This window comes from Budorcas taxicolor, chromosome 11 (genome assembly GCF_023091745.1).
Source record: "Budorcas taxicolor isolate Tak-1 chromosome 11, Takin1.1, whole genome shotgun sequence".
Classification (NCBI taxonomy): domain Eukaryota; kingdom Metazoa; phylum Chordata; class Mammalia; order Artiodactyla; family Bovidae; genus Budorcas; species Budorcas taxicolor.
In genome coordinates, this window is record NC_068920.1 from 25,532,582 (window position 1) to 25,547,956 (window position 15,375).

The 15,375-nt window shown below is 39.3% G+C and overlaps 1 non-coding gene across 1 annotated transcript; it reads right to left on the reverse strand.

The window, feature by feature from the left end:
* Positions 1–4,415: 4,415 nt before the first annotated feature.
* LOC128057135 (U6 spliceosomal RNA) lies at positions 4,416–4,521 on the reverse strand. Its single transcript, XR_008200308.1, has one exon. It is a non-coding gene; the product is annotated as a U6 spliceosomal RNA (small nuclear RNA).
* Between the last annotated feature and the right edge of the window lie 10,854 nt (positions 4,522–15,375).

Sequence of the window (15,375 nt, forward strand, 5' to 3'; positions counted from 1 at the left end):
GTAAGAGAAGAAAACTTATAAGTTCTCACCAAAAAGATCTTTAAAGGTAAATATGTGAGGTGATATTAATAGATGTGTTAATTAAATCAATGAGGGAATCCATTTATCATGTTTACCAATTTATGTATTTATTTGAAGTATAAGCTTATTTATTTTAATTGGAGGCTAATTACTTTACAGTATTGTATTGGTTTTGCTATACATCAACATTAATCTGCCATGGGTGTACACTTGTTCCCCATTCTGAACCCCCCTCCCGTCTCCCTCCCCGTACTATCCCTCTGGTTCATCCCAGTGCATCAGCCCCAAGCATCCTGCATCCTGCATCAAACCTGGACTGGTGATTTGTTTCATATATGATATTATACATGTTTCAATGCCATTCTCCCAAATCATCCCACCCTCTCCCTCTCCCATAGAGTCCAAAATACTGTTCTATATACATCTGTGTCTCTTTTGCTGTCTCGCATACAGGGTTATAGTTACCATCTTTCTAAATTCCATATATATGCGCTAGTATACTGTATTGGTGTTTTTCTTTCTGGCTTACTTTACTCTGTAAAATAGGCTCCAGTTTCATCCACCTCATTAGAATTGATTCAAATGTATTCTTTTTAATGGCTAAGTAATATTCCATTGTGTGTACCACAGCTTTCTTATCCATTCATCTGCTGATGGGCACCTAGGTTGCTTACATGTCCTGGCTATTTTTTTTTAATTAAATTAAATTAAATTTATTTATTTTTCCTTTACAATATTGTATTGGTTTGCCATACATCGACATGAATCTGCCACAGGTGTACATAAGTTCCCACTCCTGAACACCCCTCCCACCTCCCTCCCCATACCATCCCTCTGGGTTATCCTAGTGCACCAGCCCCAAGCATCTGTATCCTGCATCAAAACTAGACTGGCGATTCATTTCTTATATGATAGTATACATGTTTCAATGCCATTCTCCCAAATCATCCCACCCTCTCCCTCTCCCACAGAGTCAAAAAGTCTGTTCTGTACTTCTGCGTCTCTTTTGCTGTCTTGCATACAGGGTTATCATTACCATCTTTCTAAATTCCATATATATGTGTTAGTATACTGTATTGGTGTTTTTCTTTCTTTTTTTTTAAATTTTTTATTTTTTTTAATTTTAAAATCTTTAATTCTTACATGTGTTCCCAAACATGAACCCCCCTCCATCTTCCTCCCCATAACATCTCTGTGGGTCATCCCCATGCACCAGCCCCAAGCATGCTGTATCCTGCGTCAGACCTAGACTGGTGATTCAATTCTTACATGATAGTATACATGATAGAATGCCATTCTCCCAAATCATCCCACCCTCTCCCTCTCCCTCTGAGTCCAAAAGTCCGTTATACACAGCTGTGTCTTTTTTCCTGTCTTGCATACAGGGTCGTCATTGCCATCTTTCTAAATTCCATATATATGTGTTAGTATACTGTATTGGTGTTTTTCTTTCTGGCTTACTTCACTCTGTATAATCAGCCCCAGTTTCATCCACCTCATTAGAACTGATTGAAATGCATTCTTTTTAACGCCTGAGTAATACTCCATTGTGTATATGTACCACAGCTTTCTGGTTGCTTCCATGTCCTGGCTATTATAAACAGTGCTGCAATGAACATTGGGTACATGTGTCTCTTTCAATTCTAGTTTCCTTGGTGTGTATGCCCAGCAGTGGGATTGCTTGGTCATAAGGCAGTTCTACTTCCATTTTTTTAAAGGAATCTCCACACTGTTCTCCATAGTGGCTGTACTAGTTTGCATTCCCACCAACAATGTAAGAGGGTTCCCTTTTCTCCACACCCTCTCCAGCATTTATTGGTTATAGACTTTTGGATCACAGCCATTCTGACTGGTGTGGAATGGTACCTCATTGTGGTCTTGATATGTATTTCTCTGATAATGAGTAATGTTGAACATCTTTTCATGTGTTTGTTAGCCTTCTGTATATCTTCTTTGGAGAAATGTCTATTTAGTTCTTTGGCCCATTTTTTGATTGGGTCGTTTATTTTTCTGGAATTGAGCTGCATGAGTTGCTTGTATATTTTTGAGATTAGTTGTTTGTCAGTTCCTTCATTTGCTATTATTTTCTCCCATTCCGAAGGCTGTCTTTTCACCTTGCTTATAGTTTCCTTTGTTGTGCAGAAGCTTTTAATTTTAATTAGGTCCCATTTGTTTATTTTTGCTTTTATTTCCAATATTCTGGGAGGTGGGTCATGGAGGATCCTGCTGTGATTTATGTTGGAGAGTGTTTTGCCTATGTTCTCATCTAGGAGTTTTATAGTTTTTGGTCTTACATTTAGATCTTTAATCCATTTTGAGTTTATTTTTTGAAAGTGTTAGAAAGTGTTCTAGTTTCATTCTTTTACAAGTGGTTGACCAGTTTTCCCAGCATCACTTGTTAAAGAGATTGTCTTTAATCCATTGTATATTCTTGCCTCCTTTGTTGAAGATAAGATGTATATAGGTGTGTGGATTTATCTCTGGCCTTTCTGTTTTGCTGCATTGATCTATGTTTCTGTCTTTGTGCCAGTACCATACTGTCTTGATGACTGTGGCTTTGTAGTAGAGCCTGAAGTCAGGCAGGTTAATTCCTCCAGTTCCATTCTTCTTTCTCAAGATTGCTTTGGCTATTCGAAGTTTTTTGTATTTCCATACAAGTTGTGAAATTATTTGTTCTAGCTCTGTGAAAAATACCGCTGGTAGCCTGATAGAGATTGCATTGAATCTGTAGATTGCTTTGTGTAGTATACTCATTTTCACTATATTGATTCTTCCAATCCATGAACATGGCATATTTCTCCATCTATTCGTGTCCTCTTTGATTTCTTTCACCAGTGTTTTATAGTTTTCTATATATAAGTCTTTAGTTTCTTTAGGTAGATATATTCCTAACTATTTTATTCTTTTCATTGCAATGGTGAATGGAATTGTTTCCTTAATTTCTTTTTCTACTTTCTCATTGTTAGTGTTAGGAATGCAAGGGATTTCTGTGTGTTGATTTTATATCCTGCAACTTTACCATATTCATTGATTAGCTCTAGTAATTTTCTGGTGGAGTCTTTAGGGTTTTCTATGTAGAGGATCATGTCATCTGCAAACAATGAGAGTTTTACTTCTTTTTTTTCCAATCTGGATTCCTTTTATTTCTTTTTCTGCTCTGATTGCTGTCGCCAAAACTTCCAGAACTATGTTGAATAGTAGTGGTCAAAGTGGGCACCCTTGTCTTGTTCCTGACTTTAGGGGAAATGTTTTCAATTTTTCACTATTGAAGATAATGTTTGCTGTGGGTTTGACATATATAGATTCTATTATGTTGAGGCATGTTCTTTCTATTCCTGCTTTCTGGAGAGTTTGTTTGTTTGTTTTTTTAATCATAAATGGATGTTGAATTTTGTCAAAGGCTTTCTCTGCATCTACTGAGATAATCATATGGCTTTTATTTTTCAATTTGTTAATGTGGTGAATTACATTGATTGATTTGCAGATATTGATGAATCCTTGAATCCCTGAGATAAAGCCCACTTGGTCATGGTGTATGATCTTTTTAGTGTGTTGATGGATTCTGATTGCTAGAATTTTTTTAAGGATTTTTTGCATCTGTGTTCATCAGTGGTATTGGCCTGTAGTTGTTTTTTTTTTTTTTTTTTTTGTGGCATCTTTGTCAGGTTTTGGTATTAGAGTGATGGTGGCCTCATAGAATGAGTTTGGAAGTTTACCTTCCTCTGCAATTTTCCGGAAGAGTTTAGTAGGATCGGTGTTAGCTCTTCTCTAAATTTTTGGTAGAATTCAGCTGTGAAGCCATCTGGACCTGGGCTTTTGTGTACTGGAAGATTTCTGATTACAGTTTCAATTTCCATGCTTGTGATGGGTCCGTTAAGATTTTCTATTTCTTCCTGGTTAAGTTTTGGAAAGCTGTACTTTTCTAAGAATTTGTCCATTTCTTCCACGTTGTCCATTTCATTGGCATATAATTGCTGATGGTAGTCTCTTATGATCCTTTGTGTTTCTGTGTTGTCTGTTGTGATTTCTCCATTTTCATTTCTAATTTTATTGATTTGATTTTTCTCCCTTTGTTTCTTGATGAGTCTGGCTAATGGTTCGTCAATTTTATTTATCCTTTCAAAGAACCAGCTTTTGGCTTTGTTGATTTTTGCTATGGTTTCTTTTGTTTCTTTTGCATTTATTTCTGCCGTAATTTTTTAAGATTTCTTTCCTTCTATTAACCCTGGGGTTCTCCAATTCTTCCTTTTCTAGTTGCTTTAGGTGTAGAGTTAGGTTATTTATTTGACTTTTTTCTTGTTTCTTGAGGTATGCCTGTAATGTTATGAACTTTTCCCTTAGCACTGCTTTTACAGTGTCCCACAGGTTTTGGGTTGTTGTGTTTTCATTTTCAAAAAAATATGGAATGCTTCCTGAATTAGTGTGTCATCCTTGTGCAGGGCCATGCTAATCTTCTCTGTATTGTTCCAATTTTAGTATATGTGCTGCCGAAGCAAGCACTATCCTGGCTCTTATAAACAGTGCTGTAGTGTATACTTTAAATATCTTGTCATTTTATCTGGAAATTATATTTTGAAAAAATGAAAAAAGAAAAAAAAACAAGAATTTCAATGCTTTTTTATATAATATTGTAGATATTTCAGCCATTACTCATGGTATGTAAAAAGTTTTTTCTAACTCCAGATAATAACCAGTGGGATTCACTGGGTATTAGAAAGGGAAGAAACTATGGAAATTATCTAGACAATCCTCCCATATTAAAGATACATAAGTAAATCCAAGAATGATTAAGTCACTTATCTAAACTTATAAAACTCGATGCAAAAGTAGCAATAGAAACCACATTTCCTAAGTTTAAGTGAATCTTAACCGAATTACCAGGCAAATGGATGTATCTCCTATGCACTGCAAAACTTGATTCTTATCTCTTTCACAGACTGATCATATTCTGCCTTGTATTCATTGTCCAGTTTGCATAAGTTTACCAAGTAAACTGAATTCCTTGAAGGTTCAATCCTGGCATGTCTGTTCTTCTCACTTTATATTCTCACATATGGATAAAGTTCTTTATAAATGCCGTTCCTTCTCCCTGGAAGACCCTCGCTCTTTTACCTCATGACTTCCCTGACATCTTTCAGGTCTCAGGGAAAACCACTTCCACAAAGCAGCCATTCCTGACTCTGACACAGCTCAGGTCTCCTTGTTATGTGGACATATGGCATTCTGTGCTTTTCCCCCTCAACTCGTGTCCCAACTGTGGTGCAACATTTAATTTTGAAATTTACCTCTTTCTGTTTTTCTATTAAAATTTAAGTCCTAGTCCACAAAGTCCACATGTGTGCTCTTCACTACTGTCCATTCTTTGCATCCAGCAGGTCTTCCTTAGGTGTTTATTTAATGAAACACTTTTATTCATGCAGAATAAAATTTCAATGAATTTTGTTGCTGCTATCATGGCATATAGTGAACTAAAACCATTTAGGATGTCTCTTCCCATCCAAACCCTCATACCCTGATTATTTGGACATAATTAGAGAACTAGAACTGTGGGGGCTTCCCTTGTGGCTCAGCGGGTAAAAAATCCACCTGCAATGTGCGAGGTGTGGGTTTGATCCCTGGGTTGGGAAGATTCCTTGGAGAAGGGAAAGGCTACCCACTTCAGTTTTCTGGCCTGGAGAATTCCATGGACTGTATAGTGCATGGGATCACAAAGTGAGACACCACTGAGCAACTTTAATTTTCACAGAACTGTGGAAACATTTGCTTTTGTTACCCTATTAGATGGAAAAAACTGGATGTTCAGTCTTTTATTCCACATACATTAGCCCTCGTAGTTCATGTGCTAAGATAATGTGATAATCGAGTCACTGACTAAAATGCTGAATAGGACAGAACTAGAAATAGGAAAAGTAGCACGTCAAGGCTGTATATTGTCACCCTGCTTATTTAACTTACATCATGAGAAACTCTGGACTGGAAGAAACACAAGCTGGGATCAAGATTGCTGGTAGAAATATCAATAATCTCAGATATGCAGATGACACCACCCTTATCGCAGAAAGTGAAGAGGAGCTAAAAAGCCTCTTGATGAAAGTGAAAGAGGAGAGTGAAAATGTTGGCTTAAAGCTCAACATTCAGAAAACTAAGATCATGGTATTTGGTCCCATCACTTCATGGGAAATAGATGGAGAAACAGTGGAAACAGTGTCAGACTTTATTTTTTGGTGCTCCAAAATCACTGCAGATGGTGACTGCAGCCATGAAATTAAAAGATGCTTACTCCTTGGAAGAAAAGTTATGACCAACCTAGATAGTATATTCAAAAGCAGAGATATTACTTTGCCGACTAAAGTCCATCTAGTCAAGGCTATGGTTTTTCCTGTGGTCATGTATGGATGTGAGAGTTGGACTGTGAAGAAAGCTGAGCGCCAAAGAATTGGTGCTTTTGAACTGTGGTGTTGAAGAAGACTCTTGAGAGTCCCTTGGACTGCAAGGAGATCCAACCAGTCCATTTTGAAGGAGATCAGTCCTGGGATTTCTTTGGAAGGAATGATGCTAAAGCTGAAGCTCCAGTACTTTGGCCACTTCATGCAAAGAGATGACTCATTGGAAAAGACTCCGATGCTGGGAGAGGTTGGGGGCAGGAGGAGAAAGGGATGACCCAGGATGAGATGGCTGGATGGCATCACGGACTCCATGGATGTGAGTCTGAGTGAACTCCGGGAGATGGTGATGGACAGGGAGGCCTGGCGTGCTGTGATTCATGGAGTCTCAAAGAGTCGGACATGACTGAGCGACTGAACTGAACTGAACTGAGAGATAGTGTTCTGAACCTGCCACTTGAGTCTCCTTTTTACCATAGGATTCTCAGCTTCACTAGAGGAGTTCAGTTTCTTAGCTGTACTCTCTGATCATGACAGATAAAAATACTTTAAGCAGAGCCTACAAATTAAATATTCTTACATTGTACACAAACACCTAATCTCTCTTTGAAGGTTCAAAAGAAATTTACCTCCTTGATGAATTGTTACCTACTTTTCCTAGGTGAAAGTGCCATCTTCCTCCTTATGGCTTCTTAATGTCATTCTCACCATTTTCATCTCATTCACCACTTTCTGACTTACATTATAGTTAATTATCTGAACAACACCAATTCCCACTCCTTTCATTCAGTTCCATTGGGGCTACAAGGGTATGCCAAATGTCCTGAAGTTACTACTTATTGAGTATCAAACATGGCAGAAACTGGACAGCCATTTGTTCTTTTTGAGGTAAATATTATAATTAAAAGCCAACACCCAGCCTGTGGTATTTTGGATAAACTGACAACTGGACAAAACCTTAACTGCTATTTCAGATAAAAGTTCCTTTTGTGTTAAATTTTTTCTTTTAGAGAGAGCCTCATTCTAGATAGCATTTAAGTAAATAGAAATGGGACTGACAATTAGGAAAAAAAAAAAAAAACACTGTTGCAGGATACAAAAGCAGACAAACCAGGCATCTTCTGTATACTTCAAGACCCATTTTATTAGGAGTTGGCAGCTCAGACAGTAAAGAGTTCCCCTGCATACAGGAGACCTGTGTTCCATCCCTGGTCAGGAAGATCCCTGGAAGAGGGCATGTGAAACCACTCCAATATTCTCACCTAGAGAATCCCCATGGACAGAGGAGCCTGGCAGGCTACAGTCCCAGGGATAGTCAGTCCACGGGGTTGTATAGTGTTGGACACGACTGAGCAATTACGCACAGCAAACTTCTCTAGGTGACATCTTGACATTTAGAAACAGTTTCTTTCACTAGTGTGCTTAACTGTAACTCTGCTTTTCAGTGGAAGATCAAAGATAAAAGTAATATTCCATAACAGTCAAGTAATTATTTCTATCAAGGATTTTTTCTTAAAGCAAAGCTAGAGAAAGACACTGTGGGATAGAGCAGATAATGAGAAGTATAAGAGGTCCAAACAGGGAAGTTGCACAACCAATCGATAATTTTCTTTTCAGGAAAAAGAATAAAGCCTCAGTTTGGAATCATGTTTGATACAGAGATTTGCATAATCTTTGGAAATGTAAAGGATTTTCTACTCTAATTTTCCTTTTCCAGGTGAGAAAACCAGGCCTAGAGAAGCGAAGATAAGTTTTCCAAGTTAAAGAGCAGTTAAGTTAGGATTTTGATGAGAGCCCAGTGACAGGCCTTAGGGTTCAGTTGCTTCATCTTTAGGCTGATAGGCTGGAGATTGTGGTACCAGTTAATGGTGCCATCTTCAGGCTGAATTGCTTTGATTTTGGGAGGCCTCTATTTATGCTCTTAAGGCCCTAAACTGGTTGCATAAAATCCACAGTCTATTGGTTTAAATGTTAATCACCTCTAAGAAAATATCTTCCCAGGTGGGCATGTCAAAGAACTACAATTAGAAAGAAATGTACAATTCTGTGGAGTATGTTACCATGTGCCATAGGAATTGAATATCTATACTACCTGTTCCACATTCATGACCTTGGAAGGGAAAACAAGATTGACAATATTTTCCCATTTAATTGTGTCCAGTGTTTAGTTCATGTTACAAAATGCTGGAGGCTGGGTGGTTTATAAACCACATTATTTATCACAGTTCTGGAGGTTAGATGTCTAAGATCATTGTGCCAGCATGGTAGAGTGTGTGAGTGCCTCACTTACTCTTCCAGGACATATCCCTAAATAGAAGGGCTGAGCAAGTATTTCAGGCCTCTTTCACAAGAGCCCTAATCCCATTCATGTGGGCTCTGCCTCATGACCTAATCATTTTCAAATGGCCCCCCTACTAAAATCGTTACTTTGGGGATTAGGTACCCAACATATGAATATTGGGAGACCACAAGCATTTAGATCATCACACCCATCGAGGAGACTGACTTTTCTAAGCTAACCCAATGTCTCATCCATGCTGAATGCTCTGTGGTGCGGTTAGGAAGCCAAGGACTAATGAAGCTGAGTAAGGACCAGCAGCCCCTGGTGGAGGGTCTGAGATGGCAAACTCCTTGATGGAGTTCACAATAGTATATGAGTGTCTCCAGGGTCTTCCTTGGTTATCAGTCATTGAGCAATCCCTTCCCTCCTGTATATGTTCCTATTTGAAATATGAGTTAATTACTGATTTTTTAGACAAAGTACCAGTTGACCAACATGGAAACATCACAGCTATGCATATGAAGAAAAGGGCCTTCAGTTCAGTTCAGTTCAGTTCAGTCGCTCAGTCATGTCTGACCCTTTGCAACCCCATGAATCGCAGCATCCCCGGCCTCCCTGTTCATCACCATCTCCCAGAGTTGACTCAGACTCATGTCCATCGAGTCAGTGATGCCATTCAGCCATCTCATCCTCTGTTGTCCCCTTCTCCTCCTGCCCCCAATCCCTCCCAGCATCAGAGTCTTTTCCAATGAGTCAACTCTTCGCATGAGGTGGCCAGAGTACTGGAGTTTCAGCTTTAACATCATTCCTTCCAAAGAAATCCCAGGGTTGATCTCCTTCAGAATGGACTGGTTGGATCTCCTTGCAGTCCAAGGGACTCTCAAGAGTCTTCTCCAACACCAGAGTTCAAACTCATCAATTCTTTAATGCTCAGCCTTCTTCACAGTCCAACTCTCACATCCATACATGACCACAGGAAAAACCATAGCCTTGACTAGTCAGAACTTAGTTGGCAAAGTAATGTCTCTGCTTTTGAATATGCTATCTACATTGGTCATAACTTTTCTTCCAAGGAGTAAGTGTCTTTTAATTTCATGGCTGCAATCACCATCTGCAGTGATTTTGGAGCCCCCAAAAATAAAGCCTGACACTGTTTCCACTGTTTCCCCATCTATTTGCCATGAAGTGTTTGGACCAGATGCCATTATGTTCCTTTTCTGAATGTTGAGCTTTAAGCCAACTTTTTCATTCTCCTCTTTCACCTTCATCAAGAGGCTTTTTAGTTCCTCTTCACTTTCTGCCATAAGGGTGGTGTCATCTGCATATCTGAAGTTACTGATATTTCTACCAGCAATCTTGGTTCCAGCTTGTGTTTCTTCCGGTCCAGTGTTTCTCATGATGTACTCTGCATATAAGTTAAGAAAGCAGGGTGACAATATACAGCCTTGACGTACTCCTTTTCCTATTTGAATCCAGTCTATTCTTCCATGTCCAGTTCTAAAAGGGCTTTAGACAGATGCAAATTTCATAGTGGAAAGTCCTTAAGACTTTATTCACTTAAGATAGCAATTACAAGTTTTGGGATCTATCAGGACCTTTCTTGGTTTCCATAATCAGCTAGGACTCCAAGAGCTCACTGAAAGCTGTTATACATGTGGTTATGGTTTATTCCAGATCTTTGATTTTTAACTCGTTTTTTATTTTAGTGCAGTGTAATTGATTTATAATGCTATAAATGTCAGGTTTTTTTGAACAGTGAATAAGTTATTCATATACGTACATCCACTCTTTTTTAAAACAAATGTATTTTATTATTATTATTATTATTTTTACTTTACAATATTGTATTGGTTTTCCCATACTGGAATTTAGAAAGATGGTAACGATAACCCTGTATGCGAGAGAGCAAAAGAGATACCGATGTATATCCACTCTGATTTAGATTCTTTTCTCATGGAGCAACAGAGGGGTTCCAAATAGGAAAAGGAGTATATCAAGGTTGTATATTGTCACCCTGCTTATTTAACTTATATGCAGAATACATCGTGAGAAACGATGGGCAGCATGAAGCACAAGCTGGAATCAAGATTGCCATGAGAAATATCAATAACCTCAGATATGCAGGTGAAACCACTATTATGGCAGAAAGTGAAGAAGAGCTAAAGAGCGTCTTGATGAAAGTGAAAGAGAAGAGTGAAAAATTTGGCTTAAAATTCAGCATTCAGAAAACGAAGATCATGGCATCGGTCCCATCACTTCACGGCAAATAGATGGAGAAACTGGAAACAGTGGCTGACATTATTTTTTTGAGCTCCAAAAATCACTGCAGATGGTGACTGCAGCCATGAAATTAAAAGACGCTTACTCCTTGGAAGGAAAGTTATGACCAACCTAGACAGCATATTAAAAAGCAGTGACATTTGAAACGAATCGCCAGTCCAGGTTCGATGCATGATCCTGGATGCTTGGGGCTGGTGCACTGGAATGACCCAGAGGAGGGGGAGGGGGAGGGAGGAGGGAGGGGGGTTCAGGATTGGGAACACGTGTATACCTGTGGCAGAATCATGTTGATGTATGGCAAAACCAATACAATATTGCAAAGTAATTAACCTCCAATTAAAATAAATAAATTTATATTTTAAAAAAAGCAGTGACATTACTTTGTCAACAAAGGTCCATCTAGTCAAGGCTATGATTTTTCCAGTAGTCACGAGTGGATGTGAGAGTTGGACTCTAAAGAAAGCTGAGGGCCAAAGAATTGATGCTTTTGAACTGTGGTGTTGGAGAAGACTCTTGAGAGTCCCTTGGATTGCAAGGAGATCCAATCAGTCCATCCTAAAGGAGATCAGTCCTGGGTGTTCATTGGAAGGACTGATGTTGAAGCTGAAACTCCAATATTTTGGCCACCTGATACGAAGAGGTGACTCATTTGAAAAGACCCTGATGTTGGGAAAGATTGAGGGCAAGAGAAGAAGGGGACAACAGAGGATGAGATGCTTAGGTGGCATCACTGACCCAATGGACATGTGTTTGTGTAAACTCTAGGAGTTGGTGATGAACAGGGAGGCCTGGCATGCTGTGGTTCATAGGGTCACAAAGAGTCAGACACGACTGAGTGACTGAACTGAACTGAACTCATGTGGGTCATTACAGAGAGTTGAGTAGAATTTCCCTTTCTATACAGTAGGTCCTTATTAGTTATCTATCTTATATATATTAGTGTGGACATGTCAATCCCAATGTCACAATTCATCCCTCCCTTCTACCCTGAGGAACTGTAAGATTATATTCTACATCGTGGCTTTCTTCCTGTTTGTAAATAAGTTCATTTATATCATTTTTTAATATTCCACATATCAGTGATATCATATGCATTTGTCTTTCTCTGTCTGACTTACTTCACTTGGTATGAAAATATCCAGGTCCATCCATATTACTTCTGATAGCATTATTTTGTTCCTTCTTATGTCCTATTAACATTATATTGTATATCTGCACTACGTCTTTGTCCCTTTCTCTGTTGATGGACACTTGGGTTGCTCCCATATTCTGGCTATTGTAAACAGTGCTGAAATGAGCACTGCTGTGCTTAGTCGTTCAGTCATGTCCGACTCTTTGTGACCCCATGGTTTGTAATCTGCCAGTCACCTCTGTCCATGGGGATTGTCCCTGTGGAAAATAACAGGCAAGAATATTGGAGTGGGTTGCCATCCCCTTCTCCAGGGGATCTTTCCAACCCATGGATCGAACCCAGGTCTCTCGCATTGCAAGCAGATTCTTTACCATCTGAGCCACCAGGGAAGCCCTGAAGAAGCAAGGAACACTGAGGTGCACGTATCTTTACAAAGTATGATTTTCTCTTGGTATATATCCAGGGAATTGAAGCTTTTTAAAAGATACAGATGAAAAACTGCCCAGGAAGAAGGCAATAGGGCAGAGTCAAAGAAAGTATGAAACATGGAACTTTGGTTTCCTCTTCCAAGGGTGTCATGGGCAGCTTTGTGTTCCCAGCACCGATGTGCTGGCAGTGAGCACTTGTAGACATGGGAGCTCACTCCAGGCTCTGTGTCCAGAGTGTTTACTGGGGCTCCATCGCCAAGGCATGACTGACGGTCCATACAGCTGATCTCAGGCTCAAACCTCTCTAGAGGTGCAGCTGATACTGCATGACCAAAACCTCCATCCTGAATCACATCATTCTTGTGGCCCAAAGTTTTTGCTCTAAATCACGCTGTTTTCTTCCCTATCAGGCTGGCCCAAGACCCTCACATAAACAATAGCACTTTTCTCAGTGACAACCTTTAACCCCTTCAGTCACCCTTTCCCAGAGGAAACAATCTAAGGGTTTAGAGAGGAGCTCCCAGGAAACAAGGGCAAAGTGCAGACTTCTCTTTGGATGAGGCTGAGCCCTTTACTATGAAGCCAGGTGGCTGGTTTTGCTTGACAAGTCTCCCTCATTGTAACCTCACACTAAGAAAATGTGAAGTGACAAACATTGGTCAAGCGTTTATCTTCTTCTGGTCTTTCTCTGAAATGTTTTTCTTGCATATCTTCATTAATTCTTATGCAACTCCATGAGGTGGACTCTAGTTTGAATGGCATTATCAGTTCAGTTCAGTTGCTCAGTCATGTCCGATTCTTTGCGACCCCATGAATCGCAGCATGCCAGGCCTCCTTGTCCATCACCAACTCCTGGAGTTCACTCAGACTCACGTCCATCAAGTCAGTGATGCCATCCAGCCATCTCATCCCCTGTCGTCCCCTTCTCCTCCTGCCTCCAATCCCTCCCAGCATCAGAGTCTTTTCCAATGAGTCAACTCTTCGCATGAGGTCCAAAGTATAATGTCCAAAGTACTGGAGTTTCAGCTTTAGCATAATTCCTTCCAAAGAAATCCCAGGGTTGATCTCCTTCAGAATGGACTGGTTGGATCTCCTTGCAGTCCAGGGGCTCTCAAGAGTCTTCTCCAAGAACACAGTTCAAAGCATCAATTCTTCGGCGCTCAGCCTTCTTCACAGTCCAACTTTCACATCCATACATGACCACAAGAAAGACCATAGCCTTGACTAGACAGACCTTAGTTGGCAAAGTAATGTCTCTACTTTTGAATATACTATCTAGGTTGGTCATAACTTTTCTTCCAGGGAGTAAGCGTTATGGAGATAAGAAAATTAAGGCTGGCTTAAAGATTCAGAGGTAGTGAGTGGTGGAGTGGGAGTATGTATAAGGGCTACAGGACTCTAAGGTTCACACTTAAAGCCACTATGTTTCAAAGATCCCAACATTTCTTTTTCTAGCCTTTTAATTTATTTGGTTGTGTTGTGTCTTAATTGTAGCATATCCAGATCTTCCAACTCTCTGTGGCATGTGGGATCTAGATCCGCAAGCAGGGATTAAACCCCAGGCCCCCTGCATTAGGAGCAAGGATCCTTAAGCACTGGATGATGGGGAAAGTTCCAACACCATTTACAATTGGAGGAAAGTTTCACTTGCAAATGCACATGCAAAGAGGATTGTTGAATCAATATTGTCCAGTCCTGCCATTCTGTTCCACAGTATATATGAATTATGACAGTTACAACACTAACTCTTCTCACTATCCATTTAACAGAAATAAATAAAAGACAGAAAGACATGAAGACTTACCATAAGCTCATGATGCCATCCATGATCAAAGAAGCCTTAGGCTATAGGAGCATTTCAAATGGTCTTTTTATCTGGCATCCCAGAAATCAGTACACCCTGGGGCTTCAGAGGGCAATAAGATTCCAGATAGTGAAAAGCATGTCTTTCTTTATCAAAGAAAGCTGCCTGCTTTTTAATTACCTTGATTACTGTAGAATATGCCTTGGGGTTAAAATATCTTTTGCTGAGAAAAGGGACTTTTTCCCTACCACACCCAATGTGTCATTTCTTCACTAAATTTCTTATAGCAATGTAAGTTTTAATTTTTAATTTCTTAATACCCAGTGTCCCCAGGAAGAGTTGCAAATAGTTGGACATGACTAAGCGACTGAACTGAACTGAATACCGACTGTCCCCAGGAAGTAGAAGCTTTATGGAAAATTGAGTATCCTGTCTTAATATAAAGTGTCCCCATGTGGCTACTGTTCTTAAAGACCCAAATGGCATTCTTTCCTACCACCCAGAACTTTATGCAGTGCACATTTTTACATTTATTTATGGTTCTCTCCTTTTTCTCCAATGTCAGCATTAACCATCTAATTTTTTGTTTTACTTTTGTTCCCATATTATGTCATTAGCCAGAGGATTTCTAAGCGAACATAGTAGATTCAGTGTAAATTTGAGTCATGCTCTATGATAAAGAATACAACTTTGAGATATAAATCAGAATCATTAAAGAAACACTTTAATTGGTTAAAAAAAGTCAAAATGTGGTTATCCTAAGACTATATAATACATTAACCACATTTATCTTGATTAAAAGTTTGAATTAGGTATTTGATAGGCCTCACATGTTTTATTTTTTGGGCTCCAGAATCAGTGCAGATGATGGCTGCAGCCATGAAATTAAAAGATGCTTGCTCCTTGGAAGAAAAGCTATTAAAAAACTAGACAGCATACTAAAAAGCAGAGTCATCACTTTGCCAAAAGAATGACTATATATTCAAAGGTATGGTTTGTCCAGTAGTCATGTATGGATACGAGTGTTGTACCATAAAGAAGTCTGA